Source organism: Caretta caretta, chromosome 1, assembly GCF_965140235.1.
Source record: "Caretta caretta isolate rCarCar2 chromosome 1, rCarCar1.hap1, whole genome shotgun sequence".
Lineage (NCBI taxonomy): Eukaryota > Metazoa > Chordata > Testudines > Cheloniidae > Caretta > Caretta caretta.
Genome location: NC_134206.1, coordinates 122,324,732 through 122,337,304, shown reverse-complemented (window position 1 = coordinate 122,337,304; position 12,573 = coordinate 122,324,732). Strand labels below are relative to the sequence as shown.

The following is a 12,573-nucleotide window of genomic DNA, read 5'->3' as shown; positions in this document are numbered from 1 at the left end:
AGATTCCTCTTGATATCTGTGATGCTGGCAGACCAGGTCCCAGCTCATGCCAAGGCCCCCGGCCTCACTGAACACTGACAGATGCATAGCTGAAAAACTGTCTGGCTTACCTGTGTTAAAATAGATGTTAAGTTGATAAGAATGTGTTTAGTGTTTAGACCTTATGAATGGCTTGTAGGATGCTTCATGCATTACTCTCTGTATACTAATCTGTATACCATGTTATAGAGCGATAGCAAACGTTTGCATTGTAAACCTCTAATTGTGTAACTCACCAAACAGGAAAAAAGCATTAATTAAAGTACTCGCCCTGCACAAAAAAAGGCCCATTGAAAACAAAGGAGCCATTGTGTAGCATCAAAGGACAGAGACCTTGTTGATTGCATTCCTCACTCACTCTAAGAAGGGGAGAACTGCATATGAACTCATTCCATCAGTTTGGGCTCTGAGGTGAAGGGAATAAAAATCCCTGACAAGGAGAAACTCGGTTCTCTTTGCTGCTTGGACTGTAAAGGGGCAAGAATCGCCAAGCATAAGCAAAAGACCCCTTGGCTGTTTTTGGCTGGGTTAGCCCCAAAGGACATATAGAGTCTATTTATGATAGAAGTTTCTATTATCTGTTGAAAGTTAGGAGTGATACTTATTTGAGTGTGTGTGTGTTACTTTCTTTAATCTTGTAAATAACATTTCTTCTCTTAGTTAATAAAATCTTTAATTTATTACAGGACTAGCTACAGGTGTTGTGTTTGGTTTGAGATCTCAGATACAATTGATCAGGGGTAAGTGACTGGTCCTTCGGGACTGGGAGTAACCTGAATATTGTTGTGATTTTTGGTGTAAGGGATCATATCAGATAGCCAAGCTTGCCTGTGTGGCAAGATAGACAGGAATGTCCAAGGGGACTGTCTGTGGCTCCATGGTAAGATTATTATAGTGCTTTGGGAGTTCACATTTATGACTGGGTTGGTGAACTCTAATTATAGAACATACCATCAGTTTAAGGTTGTTGCCCTGCTTCTTAACAGTCTGCCCTGGGGTTGGCACTCTTGCTCCTGAGTCACTCCAGATAGCGTGACAATAGCATCTCTAGTACTTACACACTTGCTTGCTCTAGAAGTGTAACTAGAAGGAATTGCAAAAAGAAAAGGAATACTTGTGGCACCTTAGAGACTAACAAATATATTTGAGCATAAGCTTTCATGAGCTACAGCTCACTTCATCGGATGACTGGATGGAATTGGGAGAACGGAGGAATTGGGAGAACTGGGGTGTATATGTGATCCTGGATTGACAACTCACGTCTTCTTGCTTCCTTGTAGGGGACGCCTCAGTGTCGTCTGTCTTTGTCATAGGAGGCCCCAAGAGAAGCCTAGCAGTGATTAGTAATAATTTTATCTGCTCCAACAGAGATATGACAAAGCTGTCTCTCCAATATGATCTAGAAAATATTTTGATCTGTGATGCAGTCAGCAGCTCCCTACCATTATGTCTGGGATGGCATAGCTGGAGCTGATTTAAAGAATCAGGTCTGGCAATCAGCAGCTGACAGAAATCGAGGCAAACCAAACAGAAGCAGTAGTTTGTAGTGCACTTCAGGGTGCATTTTTGTTTGGCACTCCAGGAAGGCTGAACAGGCTGAGGAAAGACTCCAATATAGTTTGAGCAGTAAAGATTATAATTTGTATAGTGCTTAAAATGCAGTTCTAGTCTAAAGACTGACTTAGTAAAAGTGCTGTCTTCTCCGTTAACAGATCTGCTCTCTGTGTGTCTTCAGAAACTGCTTACTTTAGTTACAATCAGATGTATTTAAATTCTTTTTTTCCCTGTAAATCCTTGTGAAGCCAGCACAGCAAAGAGTGACAGAGATGGATCTGATTCCTCCTTGCACATCGTCAACAGAATATCTTACCAATTTCCATTAGCTACACTTGTGCAAACCCACTAAAGGCAAATGGGAGTTGCACAGCTGGCTAAGGGGCTATTTCTGCCTGCAGAACCTTTCCTACTAGTCATGAAAAGGCAAAGGGGGAGGAAAGAATGCAACTGGATGAATAATCCAGGTTGAGTTTGTGGGGCCAACATTTTTACTTTTAAATGGAGCACATTGGTTGGGACTCATGGGTACCCAAGGGATGAGTACCAGAAACTGTGAAGGCTCAACTATACAAAGGGAATGGAGGAGGCAGCCAGGGGGCTAGTGTCTGTGCAAAGGAGATGGGAACCCAGACAGTGGTGGAATGAGGTGGTGAGTCTTTAAAAAAAAAACAAAACAAAACAACACAAACATAAGGCCTTGAGCACTCGAGAGCCTGCCCTTGTAGGACTGTCTACCTAGCTCCACCAACACCAATGCTAGCATAAGTGGGACGAGACTCAAATTTGCTAGTTAAAGATAGCATTGTCCCCATGTTTGAGACAGCCCTCATGAACTATATTTGTAAAATCAGTATAATCCATTCTTGTTTTTTCTCAGCTAAAATTGATTCATGAATGAATTTCCTTGAAGTCAATTCCTTGCCCACTTGTAATTTTTTAATTACAACGTATAAAACCAGCTCTTGTGAAGAAAAGCGATAATAAAACAAGGTGATAAACTATCTCAGGTACACAAGACCACCTTTGCATGTGGCAAGAACTGATCCCTTTTAAATCTTTGGCCAAGTGCTAGAAAACATGAAACCCCCACACCCATGCATGATGGCTGTGAGCCATAGGAACCTCTAACTAGTAGCTTTAGGGGCAATCCACAAAGGAACTTAAGTCCCATTTTTAGACATCACTGAGATTCACAAAACTCCTGCTTGGCTGCCACCTAACCCTTTAGGCACCTAAAGTCAGTCAGCACCTAAGTTTTTGCTTCTGGACACGTTCACACGTCCCTATCTCCCACCTGAGCATGCACACTGCGGCCTCGTTCTAGGCACTCAGATGCCTGTCTCCTGCCTAAGCCACAGAACTATTCACAAACTGGGGGAAGATTGCATGCTGGAGCCTGATCTGGTAGGCATGCCTAGGGGGAATTACCACAAGACTACAAATATTCCGATATGGGTCTCCCTCCATTTTTCTTGTTGAAGGTGTTCCATTTTTAATTAAATGTTCATTTAAATATTAAGTGGGCTAGAGTTAGAATGACTCTGTAGTCCAGAGTTGGTTGATTCATCCCTGTTCAAATCCCTTCTCCCCCACAGGAGGAGTGGGGAATTGAGCTAGACATCTCCTACATCCTAGGTGAGTACCCTGTCCACAAGGCCAGGGGTTCTCAAATTGTACATTGGGACCCCAAAGTGGGTCGCAATGCCGTTTTAATGGAGTCGCCAGGGCTGGTGATAGACTTGCTGGGGCCTGGGGCCAAAGTCTGAGCCCCACCTCCCAGGCCGAAGCCTAAGCCCCACCACCCAAGGCTGAAGCCAAAGTCCCCTGCCTGCAGCTGAATCCCTTGGGCTTTCGCTTTTCCCTCTCTTCCACCCGGGGCTGTGCAGCTCAGATGGGCTCAGGCTTCGGTCTCCCCTCTTGGGGTTGTGTATTAATTTTTGTTGTCACAAGGGGGTCACGGTGCAATGACGTTTGAGGACCTCTGCACTCGGCAACAGGTTATAAGGGGGAGTCTTCTCCCAGCTGTATTCTTTTGGGCCGCAAACATGATTTAGGGGAGGGAACCAAATACTTATGTTCCCCCCAATTCATGACTTGCTAGCAGAAATAGGTGCCTCTTTGCAGCCTGGACTTAGGTGATGAACTCAGAGAGGGGCAAGGCTTAGTACACACCTCTCTGGTCAGCATTTCCCATTGGCTATCTTAAGGACTCTTATTATTTATCCACAATGGAATGGTTTCAACAGGAGAGATGGAGGGAGCCCCTTGCCCCATTCTATATCCCAGTGGTTAGGGCACTCAAGTGAGAGGTCTTAGATCCATGTTCAAATCTCTTCTCTTCCTGAGGTGGAGGGGGGAGTTGCACTGGGGATCTCTCACATCCCCAGTGAGTACCCTAAGCACTAGGCTAAAAGTTATGTGGGAGGGCTAACAACAACAAGCATAGGCCAAGAGAGTGTTTGCAGCTGAGACTCCCAAGAAGAGGGAGGTGCCTCCCTCCAGCCTGGACGTAGGTGCTGAACAATCTGAGCTTAGGGCACCCTGCTTGCCTTGGCATCTCCTATTGGATACTTAAGGTGAAGAGCCACTTTATGTGCCGGCTTTTGTGAATCCCATTCTTAGGTCCCTCTCCCTGCCCATTCATTGTATAGGGAGTGTAGGCACATGTTACAGGCTTTGTGAATTCCACCAATTTTTGAAGTGCCTAAACATTCGGCATAGTGATGCTGAGTGTTGCATACCTAAGTTCCTTTATGAATCGAGGCCATGGTGTTCTGCAAACTGTAGTTCCCTAGTTGGGCTGGGGTAAGTCATTTTGTTGCTGGAATACTAGTATGTGACTGAGAAAATTGGTGAATGTGGTTTTAAGAAATATTCTTTGTATTAAAATATGGTGAGAGTTGTTAGAGTTGGTCAGGAAATGGTTTTTGTTCCCACAAAAAAAAAATGATGACAATAAGATTTCATTTACAAAAACCTGATTTTTTTTAAACTATAAATATTTCCCATAGAAATTTCCATTTTGACGAAAAAGCCATTCTGCCATTTTGCCAAAAAGCGGTTTGCATGAAAAATGTGAACACTTCTAGTTCTTGCATCACATATAGCTTACTTCTAAATGAATGAATGAAGAAGAAGGCTTTACTACACTTGGGTGGGTGGTGGATAATGGGTTGTCTATAAAGAAGGCTGATTTAAAAAAACAAGGATGTCTTGTCTTGCATAGGCGTGCTGGGAGCTACATGAGTAGTGAGAAGCCTGGGTCTAGTAGTAAACATCAGGCTGCTATTTATCCTGATTATCTGTTAGGTAATTCCTTCAACAGGATAATCATAATCTCTTATTTCATATAAGTCTCCTGTCAGCTTTAGAGTTTTAAGCAAAGAAATTTTAAGAAGGTGAATAGAAGTTAAGCATGTGGATAAATGTCTACCAAGTCCTGCATGTGAATCCACACATACGGACCCTGGAGCTCACAGAGTATCCTATTGGCCACAGGGCTTACACCTGACTGCAGGATCAGGGCTTTCCTCCCTGCTAGTGTCTCCTTTACAGAAGAAGGAAGGCCCCATAAAAAATCCCTCAAATTAACATATAAACAGTATTGTAATTTAAAACAACAACAACTGTTTAATACATGCCAGAAAATAACTCCCATCTTGCAAGCCCTTCTTTTCTGCTCAGATCTGTTTTTCCTCCGGTGAAAGTGCTAGGCTCGTAGAGAAGTGCCTACCCATTGTCACTAATCAGAGAGACTCTTACAGACAGTCTGTGTCTGTTAGGTCTTCTATTTCCTCCCATTTGGGCAGATCTGATTCCTGTTATGTATAGCAGTAATTGTCATTTGATAGTTTGTAAAACATGTAATTCATTTTCCTTGCATTACATTTTTTTTAAAGAGAGGGAAACATTTAGGGGAAAAATCCATTCAGTGTCTTCATTCATACTTCAACATAACAGAAAAATTACATGCCCACTTTACAGCCCAGACTGAGTGCGGAATGGGCAATCTTGCTCACTAATGTAATGAGGAGATATGTTCTAATCTCCATTTCAGAGTGGAGGGTTTAGAGCCCCTTAGTTCTTCTAAGAAAGGTTTATCTCTGGACAGGAGCCATGAATAAGGCTCCAGTCCTGCAAATGCGTACATAAGAGCTAGGTCTTATTATTTATGTATTTCTTTTGCATGTGGTTACCCTTACTCACGTGGGCAGCTCAACTGACTTGAGGAAAGTTAAGCATGAGCACAAGTGTTTGCTGGCTTAGGACATAAGACTCCCATCCTGCAATTGACGGCATGTGCACAGAATTGTGCCTGCACAGTGGCCCACTGAAGTCCATTGGGTTTTATGAAGGTTGTCTGCTAATAGTTATAGGGGTGTATGCTAATAGTTATATAAGCTTCTTAAATTTGTAAGAAGCTTTGTTGACAGAAATCATTGGCCCATATGTAGAATAACTTGAGTGTATGAGCATTAAAGAACCAATAATGCTGTTGAAGATTTTTTTCTGACCTGAGACAAAAGGTGAAACAAGAGTTCAGGGAGCTTGTGTGGTGTCATAGAAACCCAGAATAGTGTTATAGATTTGCTCTTCACAGGTGTAAATGCTTGGGTTTTTTATCCTAGATCTCCTCTCCCTCCATTCCTACTGACCATTCTCCCCATCTCTCTTCAAGCTGTTTCCCAGACAGGGTTCCCCTCTGCCCCAAAGAAGATTCAAGCAGACCACAGAACATTTGGACATTCTTATAATTTGGGGGTGCCATATCATCAGTCCTCCGTGGTTTCTGTTCCATCTACGAATTCAAAGATTTTTCTGCACACAGTAGCACACTTAACACTCCCGCTGATGTTATTGCTGTCCTGGGATTTGAGTGAAATCTCCTTGAAGCTGGTGGATGTAACAGCAACCCTTCATCCATGCAAAATATACAAAACCATTAAGCTCATTTATGGAATGAGAGAACTGAAACAAGAAGAGCTACTACCCAAACTACAGGCCACATCTGAGCTATGTGTGGAGAGGGGTTTCACTGTGGGAAGAATGTGTTTTGTTTTTGGTGGAGCTTTGTGTGAGAAGAGATGCACCAGAGAAGCTGACAGAGAAGCAGCAGAAAGCCAAGGTGACATCAGGACAACCACTGGGAGTGTAGGCCTGAGAAAAACCCTAGCGAGGGAGACCTTTTGGGGTAGAGTGCTGGTCTGAAAGAGGCTTGGAATTATAAGCAAAGAGACTGTCTTCTGATGTTTGATTTCTGCTTTGTTCAATGTACATTCTTTGTAAATAAACAGGGTTGTATCAAAGAAATACCTAACTCCAGCATCAACTTCTCCTCCTAAGAGAAACAACCTGTAGGACCCCATATATTGGTTAACTGCTCAAGTCAAGAGAGGTAATATTATTTTTCAGGCTATAGAAACACCAGGTACTCGAGATGACATCAAAGTAATCATGAGAAACCTGTGGTCTCATCAGCAGTGGTGAAGAAGTAGACGTGAAAAGAATCACCTACAACTCTTATAAATGTACAGTGGCCTCAGGTGAGGGGGAAGAATGGAAGATGCATAGGCCCTCATGAGGGTCCAGCTACATCGCCCTGGCAGGTAGCACTAGATAGTCATTACTGCAGTGTTAGAAATGGATGGGAGGCTAAGGGCTCTGGAGAGAGGAAAGAGATCTCATAGCAAGAGGCTCAATTTGCTTTTTTAAGCCACAAGTCTGGGTGCATCAGGGACCTTTCTGTGGGTCAATGTTAAAAACATACACAGTTTGAGCGAATGTTACTGTCAAATGTTATGGGACACCTCTATGTTGTAAATTTGGAGAGGTGATGAGATGCTCCTCCCCCATCCTCCTTTCTCACTTGGAGGTGCTCTCTCTACTATCTTCTCTTCTGCCTGCCCCTGTTCCCCTCACACCATTCTCAATCTCCTCTCTTTCTTGCAACATCCACAGTTTCTCTTTTTTTTTTGTCCTTACCTTCTCTCTCTTGTCCTCTCGCATCCCTTTCCTCTTATCTCTTATTCTCATCCTTCCTTTGCCCCTCACTCTCTCCTCCTGCCCACACAGACGTCCTGTGGTTGGGGAGGAGCACTACATGTCCCACTGCATACTGAGCAAGTCCTATTATGTGAAGTTTCTCCCTTGTATGACTTTCACCAACCATAAAAGAAACAGACAGCATGTTATCTTCTAGATATAAAATTACTTCAGAGAACACAGTGACTCTCCCTGTAAGGTGTAACAAATTGTACTTCTGAAGCAATGAAGCCTTCTCTGATCTCTGCATGTGTGTCCAAGATGAACTTTTTACATGTAAAAATGAGATCTAAACAATATAATAAAACTAGCTTCATTTTTCCAGGTTTCAGAGTAGCACCCGTGTTAGTCTGTATTCGCAAAAAGAAAAGGAGGACTTGTGGCATCTTAGAGATGCATCCGATGAAGTGAGCTCACGAAAGCTTATGCTCAAATAAATGTGTTAGTTTCTAAGGTGCCACAAGTACTCCTGTTCTTTCATTTTTCCAGACCCTTCTAAAAACTGAAAACCAGTCATGGACTAAACTGGACATAAGATGGTTGGGAAATAAAGTGACATTAAAATAAACTAATTTCAAAGGGCATATATTTTGTCATGTGCTACTGAGTTTCTTTGGTGTTTAAAAATATTAGCTATATTAGTAGGCAAGTTAGTCTTGTTTGATTAAAAACCTCTATGGGAATGACAAAATGTGACCAATTAATGGGGTATAAGTGAGGTTTAGGCTGTCTGGATTTCAGGCTGCATTATTGTAAATCTCACTCCGTGGCCTATTGCTTTGTCAGTTATTTCACTTGTTGTTAGATAAACAAATATGAAGTTAACTCATATTAGGGCCAATATTTATACTCAAACTAAATGTCAGAGCTTAATCCTGTATGTTGGGGAAAATCCTGTTCCTCTGGTAAGGTCTGACCTTACTCCATAACCAGATATGCACTTGGGCTAGAGTCTCAAAGGGGATTTAAGTGTTGCAGTGTTCAGTGTGGCAATGCCTAACTCCTATGCATGGAATTGACAGCCCTGAGTTAGACATCTAGGCTCCCTATGCATTGTCTGGGAAGAGTTAGATGCTAAGAAAGGGATGTCAGAATGCTGAGCAGGGAGCCACCTAAGCTAGCCAGGAATGAAATGCTAAGGAAGAGGTGGTGCTTACGGCCCAGATTCCCCAAGGGATTTAGGGAACTAACCAACAGGCCAGAAGGAGGTACCAGTCTCTGATCAGGATTCACAGATGTGAACCCTCTCCTGGAGTTAGGCACCTGAGCCAAATCAGCCCTTTCTTGTTAAGAGAGCCACCATCCATTATAACCAATAGTGCCAAGGTGAGGGCACTAGGATGGGGGTGAGTCAGTGTCAAGTCCCTCCATTAATGAACAGTGAGAGTGGAACAGCTTCAAGAGGAGGGACTGGGAGCCCCCCCGAACTATATCATAGCCTGGTGGTTAGGGCACCTGCCTGGGAGATGGAGGGTCCACATGAGGCAGTTTAGGGCTTTGCACTTGATCTCCCACATCCCAGGTAAGTGCCCTGACTATTGGGTATAATGGTGGGACACACATGCCAGCCAGCCCCCAAACTTCTCATCCCCTATCATCCTTTGTGAGGATTAGGTATGCTCAGAATCTGCCTATTGACTCAAGCCCTGCAAGCAAGGTAGATGGGGAAATGCCTAGTTTGACAATCCTACCAGGGCTTAGGCATGAACTGGGGTGCCAAGCAACTCAGCAGCCTCAGGATTTAGTTTGTGAGTGCCTAATGGCAGAAATCAGCTTGCTGGCTTCAGTGAATTCCATTTTTAGAGGCCCAGCTCTCCCCACACAATGCCTGGGGAACCTGGCTACCGAGCTTGGGACTGGGAATTCCACTAGGCAGCAGGATACCAAGGGATACCAAGCATTGTAGTGCCTAAGTCCCTTTGTGACTCTAGCCGTTAGGGCTTGATGCAAACCCCACTGCAGTAAATGGGAGGTTTTCCTTTGATTTTAGTGGGATTTGGAGCAGGCCCTTGAGCAGCTGTGGGAGAGGCTTCAAAGCACGGTGGAGGCACTTTCCAGGTAAGAGCCAAGGCATCCTGCTCCTTAAGCTTGGTACTGTTTGCACCAATAACTTGCCCCAGAGCAGGTATTGTTAGTCCCATGACTGTGGCTAGGAGTAAGTGTGTGGCCCAGATGCTAGACATTTTTATCAGTCCTCTGCTATAAACTGTTAATTTAGGATGTGTTCTTTTTTTCTATTCAGAAAATAATTTTTGCTCTGACATAATGGGAAAACTGTCAAATACAACAGTTAAAACCCAAACCTTTGGAAGCTGTGATGCTTAAACCTCGCCCAAGTGTGCAGCAATAGGAGACTAGGGTCAGATGTACCACTAGTACAGTATTGCTTTTATTATGAAGTCCCAAGAGGTACCTTTGATTTAGATACCTCCTGTAAAAGCATCAGAGAGGTGATGCCCTGTAGCACCTCTGCCTAATGCCTGCGTCAGACACTTCCCCTCACCTAGATCCAGTGCCTGCAGACATGTTGTCCTGTCTGACAGCTCTGAGGGTGGGTTTGGAAAGATAGTGACTTTGCCACATTTTCCAGCAGTGTTAGCCTCCTGTGCATTTAGATCCCCTGCAGGTCACTTAATAAGGGCGTTATTCCTGGCTGGGATGCAATGTGACAGTTTGAGTATTAAAACACTTGAAATATGTCATGTGGGAACTCAGAGCCCATGGGCAGAGTATAAGACCATAGATCATTTCACTGTATGAGCTTTATGCTGTGCCAATCACACACACATAACCTTCTTCCACTTACAATCCTCTTCTCCCTCTGCTTTTGGAATGAGAATTTCAAATATGGGTGCCCAAGTTTAGGTGCCAAAGTCCACCTAAAGAGGTCCCTGAAGACATTGTCTGGCACTTTTGAAATTCAGACCACCAGCAGCTCCCATTAACTTCCCTGGGACCTATTGGGTACTTAGCACTTTTGACAATCAGACCACCTATTAAAGAGCCTAATTTTAGGGCTCTATTATCAAAAATCTTGGCCTTGGTGTAAAGAACTGGAATAACCAAGTAGAGAGCAAAGTTGCATAGAATGGTGAGTAGCCACTGCTCCATTAAACATAGGAAATGTTGAACAAATGAAAAGCCCCTGATGTAGTAGTCTGTTGTACCCCAGTACAGATTTAACTCTGTGTCTATCGTCAGTTTAACTTCCGCTTGTATACTGAACATTGTATTCGACCCAGTGGTATATTCAGTATCTTATCAAAAAAAGAACAGGAGTACTTGTGGCACCTTAGAGACTAACCAATTTATTTGAGCATGAGCTTTCATGAGCTACAGCTCACTTCATCGGTCTCTGTGTATATAATGTCTTCTGCAGTTTCCACAGTATGCATCTGATGAAGTGAGCTGTAGCTCACGAAAGCTTATGCTCAAATAAATTGGTTAGTCTCTAAGGTGCCACAAGTACTCCTTTTCTTTTTGCGAATACAGACTAACACGGCTGTTACTCTGAAACCTGTCAGTATCTTATGTAACTCCAATTTTTTCTTAATATTCCAAACTGTGTGCTTTCTCTTTTATGCCCCATGATGTCTAATGCATTTTACCCCCTGATGCCTTTATGAGACAGATACCACAGTTAAGGTAGGAGGATTAATATACTACATTTATCTATCTCAAGCAAAATGTTTATCTTTGGAAGCTCTTAAGAGAAAATTTAGCTTAGCTCTTTTCCTTAGTTCACACACTTTGACATTAGGAGCTTTGTATGCTCTGGCTTAGTAAAGCCACCCATGACTGTGCTCTATGGGAGAGGAAGGGGTGATATTGCAGTACTGGCCTGGGATGCAGAGGCTTGGGTTCAATATCTGATCCTCCCTCAGGCTTCTTGTTTGACCTTGGGCAAGTGCCTCATCTGTAAAATAGCAATATTACTTCCCTTCATCACAGGGCTGGTGGGAGGGTAAGTTAATTAATGGTCAGGGAGTACTTCATTGCAGGACTGAAATTATGAGAACCCAATACATAAACTCAATTGACAGAATCCAGAACTGTAAATGCTTTATCCCATGCTGTGTAATGCAACTACTTTATCGAAAACAAGATTTGTGACTGTTTAGGGGGAGAGATAATGGGAATTATTTGGCAATAAATGACCTTTTCAGTGTTGGAGAAAATATATGACCACTACTAATCTTATGGAGGCTCACTCCCCGATTCTGAATTATTATCTCACCCCCCCAGAAGCATATCATCGTTTATCCTGTTCATTCGGGTCTGTGTCGGAGAAATGATTTATCTCCAAAGTTAGTGATCTGAGGACAGGTTGTAGAAAGCAAACTGAACTATCAGTCCCAACATTTCTTGATGTTACTGATGGCTGGGAAACTTGTTCCTGCTGCAGCTCGGAAGAACATGATTCCAGCGGGTATTAAAGATTTGCTGAAACCAGTCTAGCAAATTAGGGAGATGGAAAGATGAACTGTTGCTGTACAGTACAAGCACAAACTTCTATCAGTTATGCTCGTTTCCAACATGATGGAAATATCCCTGTAATTACTAATTAAAGAGCTCTATGTGGAGACATTCTAGTAGTATGGGGTAGATTTTATTAGAATTGTACTAGTGCCTAGCTGGTTGGCACTTGTTATTACAATAAGGACTGAGCACAGGGAGCTCCTACTCATCTCTAAACTGACCAAAACAGAGAACTTCTAGAGGGTACGTTAAATACACTTGCTGTCACTGCATTTCTGTTTGTACTCAGGGGTAAAGATTGTCTCCCTGATTTCTCTGTAAAAATCTATCAATAGTAGAGCATGCACCGTTGGGCATTTTAGGTTAATTCCCTCACCGTGTTTGGTCCTCTACCTATACATGAGGGGAGGAAAATTAAAAAGATAAATTAACTCTTTATCTCTCTCTCTCAAAGTG

The 12,573-nt window shown here is 43.0% G+C and overlaps 1 protein-coding gene across 4 annotated transcripts in view; it reads right to left on the bottom strand.

Moving 5' to 3' along the window:
- GABRG3 (gamma-aminobutyric acid type A receptor subunit gamma3) overlaps nt 1-12,573 on the bottom strand; it is a 569,219-nt gene that overhangs the window by 550,137 nt on the left and 6,509 nt on the right. The window lies entirely within an intron of this gene.